A 12,542-nucleotide genomic window follows, 5' to 3' on the forward strand; every position below is an offset into this window, starting at 1 on the left:
TCCTTTCAAATCAATTTGTCCCAATTTTCCCCTAACCTAAGCAGATCTGCGCATATTCACACTGGTAGAGAGAATATTGCTGACTTTCTATAAAGCACGAGGTCCACAAACAGCTACATGAAATAAAACATGTTGGCATTGTCACTGAAAACAACAACAACTGTATTTCCCCCAATCTGAATAGCCTTAGAAGAGCTCCACATGAATCAGGCACCAGCTGTATGCAGAAGGCATTTGTAACTTTCACAAATAAATGCTGCTTTGTCTGGCTGTCAGCCTGTAGATTCTGCCTGGGCTACGGCTCAAGCTGGGCAAATGAGTCATCACCTGGAATAAAATTCCCACAGCTGGAATTCAGATCGGTTTTCTCACTTGACAAAGCAAAAGACAAGGTAGACTTCTGTGCCTTCTCCTTGAACCCACTCAGCCCTGCAGGGAGCCTCCTGTGCTTTTCACCACATTGTATGATAGGCAGAAATCCAATAGGTACAAAGTGACTTCTACAATATATAGGCCTGGTGATGCAAATGGATTCATTTATTCAGAGTCCATCTGTACTGCAAAATTAATGCAGTTTGACACAACTTGAACTCCTATGGCTCAGTACTATAGAATCTTGGGATGCATAGCTGGTGGAGCAATGGCTTTCTTTGGCAGAGGCAAAAAACCTTGTTACACTACAAGTCCCAAAATTCATAGCATTGAGCTATGGCAGTTAAAGTGGTGCCAAATTGCATTGATTCTATAACATAGAATCAGTTTTTACTTTTAATGGGTTTTAAAGGCATGGTGGCCTTCCTTGAAAGAAACAGGTGACTGTTAATAATAGGCAGAGACATAGCGTCCCAAGGATTCCTGGTTTTAACAGAGGCTGTCCAGTAGCAAAACTGGAAAAAAAAATGGAACATAAAGCAGGACCAAGTTCCATACCAACATTTCTACATATCAACACAAACTCATGAGTGGATTTCTCTTTCTTTCAGTGTGGCCAGGGAACGAAAAGAGAAGGGTAATATTAGTCTATGAATATAGGATATATATTTGATATCAGCATGAAAGGGGGAGATCAAATATATTATCTGTTGGACAAATTCAGGTAAGTTTGTCAGCTAGAATTATAGTTGGATAATGACAATATAGGTTGCTGTGAATTTTCTGGGCTGTATGGCCATGTTCCAGAAGTATTATCTCCTGACGTTTTGCCCACATCTGTGGCAGTCATCCTCAGAGGTTATGAGGTCTGTTGGAAACTAGGCAAGTGGGGTTTATATATCTGTGGAATGATGTCCAGGGTGGGAGAAAGAACTCTTGTCTGCCCAAGTCAAGTGTGAATGTTGCAATTGGCCAGCTTGATTAGCATTGAATAGCCTTGGCTGCTTTGAATACAGGGAATATCAGACAAGAAACAATCAGGGACAGTTAACACCTCCCAACAAAGGATTCCCCCAGGCAGGAAGCAGCCAGGCTTTGAAGCTGCAAGGCTAATCAATGCTAGTTAAGATGGTCAATTGCAACATTCACACTTGCCTCAGGAAAACAAGAATTCTTTCTCCCACCCTGGATCTTCCACAGATATATAAACTTCACTTGCCTAGTTTCCAACAGACCTCTGAAGATGCTTGTCAAAGATGTGGATGAAACATAAGGAGATATGCTTCTGGAACATGGCCATACAGCCCAGAAAATTCACAGCAACCCAGTGATTCAAGCCATGAAAGCTTTCGACAACACAATGACCATATACTTTAATCTCCTACATTGAGATGAGATTAAAGCACCTGTGGCTTTTCCTGTCTGTTTCCTTCCCATCTAACCTATAGGCATTATTATTCTCACCTCCTTTACAGCTAGAAATAGGTTGATCTGTCAGGTTAGCTTTCACTTACGAAACCCCTAATTTTTTTGTCAAATTCATAAAGAAATGTGGGGTTTTTAAATAGCTCTTACCCAAACAAAACTGAGTAACATTCTGAGTTTTTCTCCCTGGCTAAGTTAAACAGCTATTCCTAATATAGAAAGCACCCTTTCCAATACAACTGTTATGGATGAGCAGCTTATTTATAGGTAGGGGCAGAAAGCGAGGTGACAATCTCTATTCAGCTGCACCACAAACATGGTTGACTAGACTAGTTCTCTTTAGTTTGTATATTTTGAAATCTTAAATTTATCAATAACTTTGTGGATTGTAGGCAGATGTTTCAAAAGTCAGCTTCGTGAAATTTCCATCCATAACAACAGCACCAGTTAGGTCACACAACAAGCCCTTTCATGCTACCCAATTATAGCGCTATGATTCCACTTTAATTTCTGTGGCTGCATCCTATGGAATCCTGGGATTAGTAGTTTGGTCAGGTTGAGAATCCCAATGCCCCTTCTCAAGATTGCAAATTCCGGGATCACATACAATGTAATAATACTGGAACAGTAGTGCTTTAATTCAATAATGTGAAAGTGCCTCAGGAAATGGGCAGAATATTTCCTATTCATTGAGAGCCTTGAAGTTTCACTGGCTTTGAGGCTATTAAATCGAGCTAAACTGCCTTAAACAAAGAGACCCAACTTTCCATATTAAGACTGAAATGTACTGAATGCTTTGTGCAGACATTAGTAGACATTACTTTCTTTTATTGGAGTGTCGGGGGAATTTGAACAATGAATCCCCCTGGGGAAGTAGGTGTCAGGACCCTGGCTGCAGAGCACCAATAACCTTACACAGAGGCCAGTCTCTATCTAATATCTTTATTAAAGAAATATATAAAATAAATAAAAACAAGTGAAGAATATAGTTCAGAAGCAGACCTTTCAGATGAGGTCAAATATAGTCCAGAAATGTATTGTCCAATATAAGATATTAGAGTTCAAAGTTTTAATCCACTTGACCGAAACACACACTTTGCCAAGCAATAGTGTGGGGAAATAACAGAGTCTTTAAAGTCCAATGAAGCTTGACAACAAGGCTGGAAATAAACTTGATTCTTGACTAAATCCGTGACTGAAAAGCAAGGCGAACATGAAGCATGAAACAGAGTCCGTGGTAAATCCGTGAGACAGGGCAAGGCTTGAAACTTGATCCGGGAAGCAAGGAACTGGGATTACGAAGTCCACACACGATCTCTCTCCTCTAGCTGATCAATTGACTCCGCAAGGAATTCCTCGCGCGAACCACCTATATTGGGTCTCGTTTTCCCGCCAACAGAACTCTTTCCCTAGAGAACGAGAAGCGAAACCCAACTCTGTCCAGATGTGTGACTCCTTAGAATTTCCCAAGGCAAGCAGGCCTAATCAGCTTGATGTTTGGCAGCTAAGCGTAAACTCCTTCGTTGGGCCTCTCTGACTCCCCTTTCTCTGGCATAAGATTCTTTTCTGGAAAACGGAGGGGAGTTCTGCCCAAGGCCTGTTTGGCTGAATTCTTGAGGACAAACATCAACATCCTGCAGGTGAAGAGGCTCCGGCTCTTGCTGGACCGGCGAAAACCCCATGTTTTCCTCTTCGTCTGCCACAATAGTACTAGGAACAGGACTACAAGGCCCCTGAGTCATCACACTATCCCCGCCCTCAAGGCCCCCCTAAAACAGGGCCCCTCTCCTCGAGTCGCAGGGCCACGGCTTGGTAGGGTAGGCCTGATGGAAGCGGCGGACTAAGTCGGGGGCATGGACTGTGGAAGCGTCTTCCCAGGAGCGTTCTTCGGGGCCAAAACCCACCCAGTCAATGAGATACTGAAGGCGGCGGCGATGGAAGCGAGAATCCAAAATGTCCTGAACCTCGAACTCCTCCTCTCCGTCCACTAGAACAGGTGCAGGGGGCGGCCGGCTCGCGTTGGGGCGGACACTATCCGCCGGAAGGAGCAGGGAACGGTGGAACACCGGATGAATGCGCATGGAGCGCGGAAGTTGGAGTTTGAAAGTCACGGGGTTAAGTTGCGCCACCACTGGGTAGGGACCAATGAAACGGGCATCTAACTTCCGGCAGGGACGTTGGGAGGGCAAAAAGTGAGTGGACAACAGAACCCGATCTCCTACCTTGATCTCGGGGCCCGGCTGGCGATGGTCGTCAGCGTGGCGTTTGTAGTCCTCCTTGGCTTGATCCAGTTGCTGGTGCAAGAGTTCTTGTACTGCTGTGAGTTCCTGCAGCCAGTCCTCCGCTGCAGGGACTTCTGAGGTTTCAATGACAGAAGGAAAGAAACGTGGATGGAAACCGTAGTTTGCAAAGAACGGGGTTTCTTTAGTTGAAGCCTGGACACCATTGTTGTAAGCAAACTCTGACAGAGGTAATAGGGAAGCCCAATTGTCCTGCTGGTAGTTTACATAACAGCGAAGGTATTGTTCCAAAGTGGCATTGGTGCGCTCAGTTTGCCCATCCGTTTGGGGATGGTGAGCTGAAGATAAACGAGAGTCTATGCCCAATAGTTTTTGTAGTGCTTTCCAGAAACGAGAGGTGAATTGAGATCCACGGTCAGTGACTAAATTCTTGGGCAATCCATGTAGTCGGAAAATATGCTGGAGGAATAAATCTGCAGTCTCTTTGGCCGTGGGGAGACCATCGCAGGGGATGAAATGGGCCAACTTGGTAAAAAGGTCCACCACTACTAGAATCGTGGTGAATCCAAGGGAGGGTGGTAAGTCAGTGATAAAATCCGCGGAAATTATCTCCCATGGGCGAGAAGGAGTAGGAAGGGCATGTAGTAGCCCTGACGGCTTCTCCCTTCGTGTCTTGGAACGCTGACATACAGGACAGGTATTGACATATTTCTCCACATCCTTGCGGATCTTGGGCCACCAGAAATCTCGTAGGATCAAGTGCATGGTTTTAAATAGCCCAAAATGTCCTGCTGGCTTGCTGTCATGACACAGATGAAGTGCTTTTTCTCTGCCGGGACCTGGAGGAATGTAAACATGATTCCTGTAGCATAGTAGCCCATCCTTAAGTGAGAATGGGAAACGTAGTCCTTGGCGAATCTGTTCTTGAGCCCAGGCATCTGTCTGTTGACTGGCTCTAATTTCTTGAGTGCAAAGGGATTCTGGTTTAGAAGGAGTTGGTTCAATTGGAGTGGATTTGGTGTTTCCCACTGTGAGCGTGGCAAAGTTTTCGGGTTGCAGCAATCGAGATTCTGAGGTCTCTCTGCGTCCTGCAGCATACTCTGGTTTCCGTGATAGAGCATCTGCTTGCTTGGTCTGAGCCGGGGTCACATAATGGATCTGGAAGTCAAAACGTTCAAAGAACAAAGCCCAGCGCTGCTGCCTTTGATTTAACTTTCGTGCGGTCCTTAGGTGCTCTAAATTTCGATGATCAGTATGAACTTTAATGGGAAATTTGGCCCCTTCCAACCAATGTCTCCAATTTTCAAAAGCTGCCTTTATGGCCAAAAGTTCTTTCTCCCAAATAGTGTAATTTCTCTCTGGGGCTGTTAGTTGACGGGAGTAATAGGCACAAGGATGAAGATGTTCTCCCACTGGTTGCATGAGTACAGCCCCAATTGCCACATCAGAGGCGTCAGCCTGCACAACAAAAGGGATTTTAGGATCAGGGTGCTGTAGAATTGGCTGGGTTGTGAATAACTGCTTTAGCTGGTGGAACCCTTTCTCTGCTTGCTCCGTCCAGCGGAAAGGCTGTTTCCCTCGGATGCAGCTGGTGATTGGGTCAGACCAGCGAGCGAAGTCTGGGATGAATTTGCGGTAGTAGTTTGCAAACCCCAAGAAGCGCTGTACTTCCTTCTTGTTGGTTGGCGCCCGCCATTCCAATACTGCTGAAACCTTTGCCGGGTCCATGGAGAGCCCTAGTGGCGAGACGCGGTATCCCAGGAAGTCTACCTCTTGCAAATCAAAGGTGCATTTCTCTAACTTGGCATATAGTCCATGATCCCGCAATCGTTGTAGCACCATTCTGACATGTTGCTCGTGTTCCGATTGTGATCTAGAATACACCAAAAAATCGTCCAAATATATAATCAAGAACCGATCTAGATAATCCTGGAAGATATCGTTGACAAAATGCTGGAATGTTGTGGGAGCTCCAGATAATCCGTAATTCGTGACTAGGGACTCAAATAATCCGAATTTGGTCTGGAAGGCGGTTTTCCATTCGTCCCCTTCTCTAATGCGAACTAGATTGTAAGCCCTGCGGAGATCCAACTTGGTGTAAACCTTGGCCCCTCAGAGCCGGTCTAATAGGTCCGAGATCAGAGGCAGGGGGTAGCGATTTCGCTTCGTGATATTGTTCAATGCTCTATAGTCTACAACCAAGCGTAGGTCGCCTGACTTCTTTTTCACAAACATCACTGGGGAAGCTGCTGGGGATTGAGAGGGTCTGATGAACCCCTTGCGGAGGTTTGACTCTATGAACTCCCTGAGAGCTTCTTGCTCTGGTTCAGTCAGGGAGTAGAGGTGTCCTCGCGGAATTGGGGCCCCCTCCACCAGGTCAATGGCACAGACGTAGGGTCTATGTGGGGGTAGTTTCTCGGCTTCCTTTTCATTGAAAACATCCCAAAAGTCCAAATATTTCTTGGGCAAGGTGATGATGGGCTCTGCGTCTGTGGCATGGCAGACCTTGGCTTCTAGACAATGGTTTTGGCAATATCTTGAAGCGAACTGTAGTTCTCTGTTGGACCAGGAGATGTTTGGGTCGTGGAGTGTCAGCCATGGAATGCCCAAAATCACAGGGAAGTGGGGAACCTCGGTAACGAAGAAGGAAATTTCTTCCATGTGTTCCCTTATCCACATTCTGGTGGGTTCAGTCCATTGGCTTACTGGACCTGTCTTTAGGGGCCGGCCATCTATGGCCTGCACCACCCGGGCATTCTTGAAATCATGATATTGTAATCCCAGAGAGTCGGCATACTCTCTATCGATGAAATTGTTTGTTGCCCCTGAGTCTATCATGGCATGGATCACGACGGGTCCTTTTTCCACTGACCACAGCGTGACCACCAGGAGAAATAGGACCCCGGTTTGCAGCTCTTGAGTGGGGTTTTTGACCGGGTTGGCGAGCCTCTCTACGCCCGGTCGCTGGCTTCCCCCGCCGGCTTTGCTCCAGCCGCCTCGGCCGCCTCTGGCTCCGTGGAGGACGCCGCCGCCAGGCGGGCGGCGGGCTTCTTTTTGGCTGGACATTCTCTGGCGAAGTGGCCCCCATTCCCGCAGTACCAACACAGATTCGAACGTTGGCGGCGGGCCTTTTTGGCAACATCTAGTCTGGGGCGCACATTGCCCAACTGCATCGGCTCCTCCTCGCTTCCCATGGGGTTTGGGGCTGACGGTGGGGATCTCCATACTGGACATGGCTGAACACTGGCAGAAGCGGGGGGTTTCACTCCGGCTCTTCCACTCTGGCCTCGGAGCCACTGTTTCTTGTTGGCAAGCAGGGCTTCAGCTCGTAAACACTGGTTGATGAGTCTCTCAAGAGTCCCTGGGGGATCCACCTTAGAGATTTCTTCCTGCATCTCGATGTTGAGGCCCTCGCGAAACTGTCCTCTAAGGGCTATATTGTTCCAGCCGGTGCTTGAGCCAGCACCCGGAACTCGGCTATGTACCGGGACAACGGCCTGTCCCCTTGGAAGAGATGCCGGAGTTTATGGCCGGCCGCCTCCTCGTCGTCCTCGATCCCCCAGGTCTTTCTAAGGTGGTTCAAGAAATTTTGCGCGGTGCTTAGATGCGTGGAACCCGCATCATATAGCGCCGTCGCCCAAGTGGCCGCAGGCCCATCTAGGAGACTGTAGATCCACGCCACTTTGACATCTTCTTGGGGAAACTCGGCTTGGCGGGCTTCTAAGTACGCCTGGCACTGGCGACGGAAAACATGAACCTTGGAGGCTTCTCCAGAAAACTTGGTTGGTAGCGCTAGGGCAGGGAGACGGGCTCCACGTTCCTTCAAGCCCCATATTTCTCCCTCCTGCGTTCGGAGTGTGTCTCGGATTCGATTGAATTCATCCTGGGAAATGGTGTAACTGGGTGGTTGAGCCTCCGCTCCGGTTCCTGTAGACATTCTGGCCTTAGGTTGTTTGGTGCTTAAGGTGGCGGAGTCAAACTGTCAGGACCCTGGCTGCAGAGCACCAATCACAGTAGGGCGGGTTATAAAGTATTATTATTATTATTATTATTATTATTATTATTATTATTATTGGAGCCCTCAGTGGCGCAATGGATTAAACCCTTGTGCCGGCAGGACTGCTGACAGAAAGGTCGGCGTTTTGAATCCGGGGAGCTGGGTGAGCTGCTGTCTGTTAGCTCCAGCTTCCCACGCGGGGACATGAGAGAAGCCTCCCACAGGATGGTAAAATGTCCAGGTATCCCCTGGGCAATGTCCTTGCAGATGGCCTATGCTCTCACACCAGAAGCGTCTTGCAGTTTCTCAAGTCACTCCTGACATGATAATAATAATAATAATAATAATAATAATAATAATAATAATAATTTCGCATCATCCGAAAATATATCACACAGTCCTAGACACTTGGGAAGTGTTCGACCTGTGATTTTGTGATACGAAATCCATCATGTCTATCTTGTTTGCTGTGTCATAATAAAATAATAAGAATAGATAATCTGAAGGCAAAACCATTCTGTTCAGGACTGCATAACAATTTAGTATTTAAAAACCTAAAGAAAAAGATGATCAAGAATGAATTTACTCATTTCTGATTTTGCTAACGCCATGATGATTTTAGGAACTGGAAACTAGGCTGGTTGTGTTCAAGTTAGGTATGCTATTATTGTGTCCCTCAAACAAAAAAAAATACAGTCCAGTGTGGAGGGCTGTTCTGGCAATTGGGGGGACGGATAGGACGAGATGGGACGTGGGAATATTTTGTGCACACCAAACTGTTTTGCCTACCAAGTTGCTTATAAAAATAGATGATACTTTAGACCAGGCATGGGCAAACTTTGGCCCTCCAGGTGTTTTGGACTTTAACCCCCATAATTCCTAACAACCGGTAGGCTGTTAGGAATTGTGGGAGTTGAAATCCAAAACACATGGAGGGCCAAAGTTTGCCCATGCCTGCTTTAGACCATCCCAACTGCTTACCAAAACCTGACTTCTATCCCATTTACATCTATTATATGATCTATGACTGTGTCATATTGGAGCATATGCTTGCATCTCACTACTGCATAATAAAACAGGGTAATGAAGTCTAAGTGTATGAGGCTCCTATGGTATGCTTATGAAAACATAACACCTGGTGCATCTACACCAGGCATGGGCAAACCTGGGCCCTCCAGGTGTTTTGGACTTCAACTCCCACAATTCCTAACAGCCTAACGGCTGTTAGGAATTGTGGGAGTTGAAATCCAAAACGCCTGGAGGGCCCAAATTTGCCCATGCCTGCTTTAGACACCGAGGCCAAGAAGTTTCAGCCAACTTGGCCAATGATAAGAGTTTATGAGAGTTATAAAACACCTGGAGAGCCAATGTTTAGCTTCCTCGAGATCACAGCCTGATTTGCCTTCACACCAGGTCTTGGCCCAAGCTCACACACATTCTTTCCTTGAATAAAGAGTACCCTTTTCCTTCTTGATCATCAAGCATCTCTATGATCCTTTATGACACTTCAAAATTGTAGCAAAGCCTCAATCAGCTGACAGTCTAAAACTCTTTGACCAGAATTAAGTATGGCAATATCTTTGCCAATCAGTTGCTTAAGGACAATATATATGATTAACATCTATACACACAAATCATCCAAAACCTGAAAGATAGAATTAGGCAGTTCTGCAACTTTTCTCATTATCAATAACAAACATTTTACATTGACTATCATCATTTTCAGTAGGACCTTCAGTAAGAGTCCCATTTTGTCAATCTGTTGTACCTATAAAGTAGGACATTTCTTCTTGTGGTGTAAGTTACATCTTCTCAAATTCCCCTTTCTATTTGTACAACTATTAATGGTAGAGGAGCCCAGTTCTTTTTCATATCTGACCATCCCAAGGAAGATTCTGTTTCCCTTTCTTATCTAATCTCCACCAACCTTTGGCACTAAGTGATTTAAAAATATGATTTCAGCTCAGCTGCTCTCCTCTATTAGAACCTGCTCGAATTTCATTTCTAATCCTCTCAGCGCCTCCAGTTGCCCCGGCTCATTCTTAGGTGTTTCCTTTCTTGACCTTTTATTTGAAAACTTCCATTAGTTCTACTCCATCAACAGCATGATTAAAATTTTTGGTTGGAAATATATTTTAATGGAATGTTTACTACTCTTTAAAAATAATCAAGTGTAATTTATGGTTTCCCAGAATTCTTTTCATATTCAGATGACTATAATCACTGTAACAAGGTGGGTGATGAGCTACATCCAATGACATTTGAATGAGCTCTTATGTTTACAGAATGTGTTCTTCTTCCTTCCATATCCCAGCATGACCGGTGCATCTGCAGGGAAGGGTCTCCCAGCCCACTATAGCAGAGTTTGCCAAGTTCCCATTGTAAGTTTATCATATAAATTGTAGAGGGAATGAAGCCTAATTCTGGGATGCTGTGAGTTTTCCTGGCTGTATGGCCATGTCCCAGAAGCATTCTCTCCTGATATTTCACCCACATCTATGGCAGGCATCTCAGAGGTTGTGAGCTTCGTTGGAATAAATAATAATAATAATAATAATAATAATAATAATAATAATAATAATAATTTATTTAAAACCTGCTTCCATCTCCCTGAGGAGACTCGGAGCATTTCACATGGGGACCAAGCCCAATCAACTGATAAAACAATATATAATTAAAACAATAACAGTAAAATAATATTCATAAAATACATAGTGAGCTTCATGACTAAATGGTGGGGCTATTAAGAAATTACAGGGAAGACAGGCCTGTGCAGAAACACAAGGCAATGAAACTAGGCAAGTGGGGTTTATATATCTGTGGAAAGTTCAGGTTGGGAGAAAGAACTCTTGTCTAAGTGTGAATGTTGCAATTAATCACCTCGATTAGCACTGAATAGCCTTGCAGCTTCAAAGCTTGGCTGCTTCCCGCCTGGGGGAATCCTTTGTTCACATTGCCTCAGACAAACAAGAGTTCTTTCTCCCAAACTGGACTTTCTACAGATATATAAACCCCACTTGCCTAGTTTCCAACACTCCTCATAACCTCTGAGGATGCCTGCCATAGATGTGGGTGAAACGTCAGAAGAGAATGCTTCTGGAACATGGCCATACAGTCCGGAAAACTCACAGCAGCCCAGTGATTCCGTCCATGAAAGCTTTTGACAACACACTGAATCCTAATCCGTTGGCTGTATGTCATCTTCTCCAAAGTTTTATAGATGAAACCTGAGTCACACAAAGCCAAGAAACATCAAGATGGTCAAAGTTATTCATGAAGACAAATGTTTAAAATAGGAGACCCTGTGGCAGTTTGCTGTTGCCTGAGCTGACTGGGAAAAACAAGATGCTGTTCCTCCTCTCACCCACTGAGTTAATTAAATGCAAATTTTGCACTTTGAGCTCAGTTTTCAGCAACTGAAGTACACTGGAATCGAAGGGGGAAAGCAGGAGTAAGAGAAAGAAACTGGTGTGGGACAACTGAAGATTAACCAGGTCTGTTTCTGCCAAACTGGAGCAATTAGAGCGTAGCTACATTACCATTTGCAAATAAAATGAAAACCACTAGGATCTATTCTAAGAGTTTAAAATCTCAGTATCTAAACATTGCCTCTTTTTTTGCTTTCAAATTATATTGGTAAGTGGCTAAGATCTGATTGAAACTGTCACAATTTCCAAAGGGGATCAGTGAGCCTGCTGTGTTGCCCCTCACTTGGCTAGTAACCCAAAGTCTGGGGGTTCTGAAGAAATTACTCTTCTTTGCTCTTTCCTCTTCATCAGTGGTTCTCAACCTGTGGGTCCCCAGATGTTTTGCCTTCAACTCCCAGACATCCTAACAGCAGGTAAACTGGCTGGGATTTCTGGGAATTGTAGGCCAAAACACCTGGGGTCACCACAGGTTGAGAACCACTGCTCTACATGCATTCATGAGACCAGGACCAAAAAAGAAAGTCAACACAGTCAGCCCTCCACATCCACAGATTCTGTATCTACAGATTCAACTCTCAATGGCTTGATTTTTTTTGTAAAAAAATCAAAAAGGCAAACCTTGATTTTGCCATTTTTTAAAATGGGATACAGTATTACCACACTATTGCATATAATGGAACTTCAGCATCCACAGATTTGGGAATCCACGAGGAGTCCTAGAACCAAACTTCAGTGGCTTCCAAGGTCCCATTGTATATTTGAAAATAACATATTTGAGAAAAATAATACAAAATCTGTACTTGAATTATGAATCTGTTGTTCATTTGAGTTAAGGATCAAAACCGAAAATGAGCAAAAGGCAGATGGGTGATGGAAGATCTCTAGAGGCAAAGATGATCAGTTAGGTAAGCATGATAGGAAAGAGGCTTTGGAAAAGCAGAGCAGGAGGGCAGCAAATGAAGCTGAGAGCCAATGGGTTATCTTTTGATTCATGCAGTAAAAAGAAGCATGTGGCAACACAATTTGCTGAGCAATCAAAGTTGGCCCTTGAGATGTTTCTGGGCTGCAGCTCTCATGAGC

The sequence above is a fragment of the Anolis carolinensis genome, chromosome 3, assembly GCF_035594765.1.
Source record: "Anolis carolinensis isolate JA03-04 chromosome 3, rAnoCar3.1.pri, whole genome shotgun sequence".
In the NCBI taxonomy this organism is placed as follows: domain Eukaryota; kingdom Metazoa; phylum Chordata; class Lepidosauria; order Squamata; family Dactyloidae; genus Anolis; species Anolis carolinensis.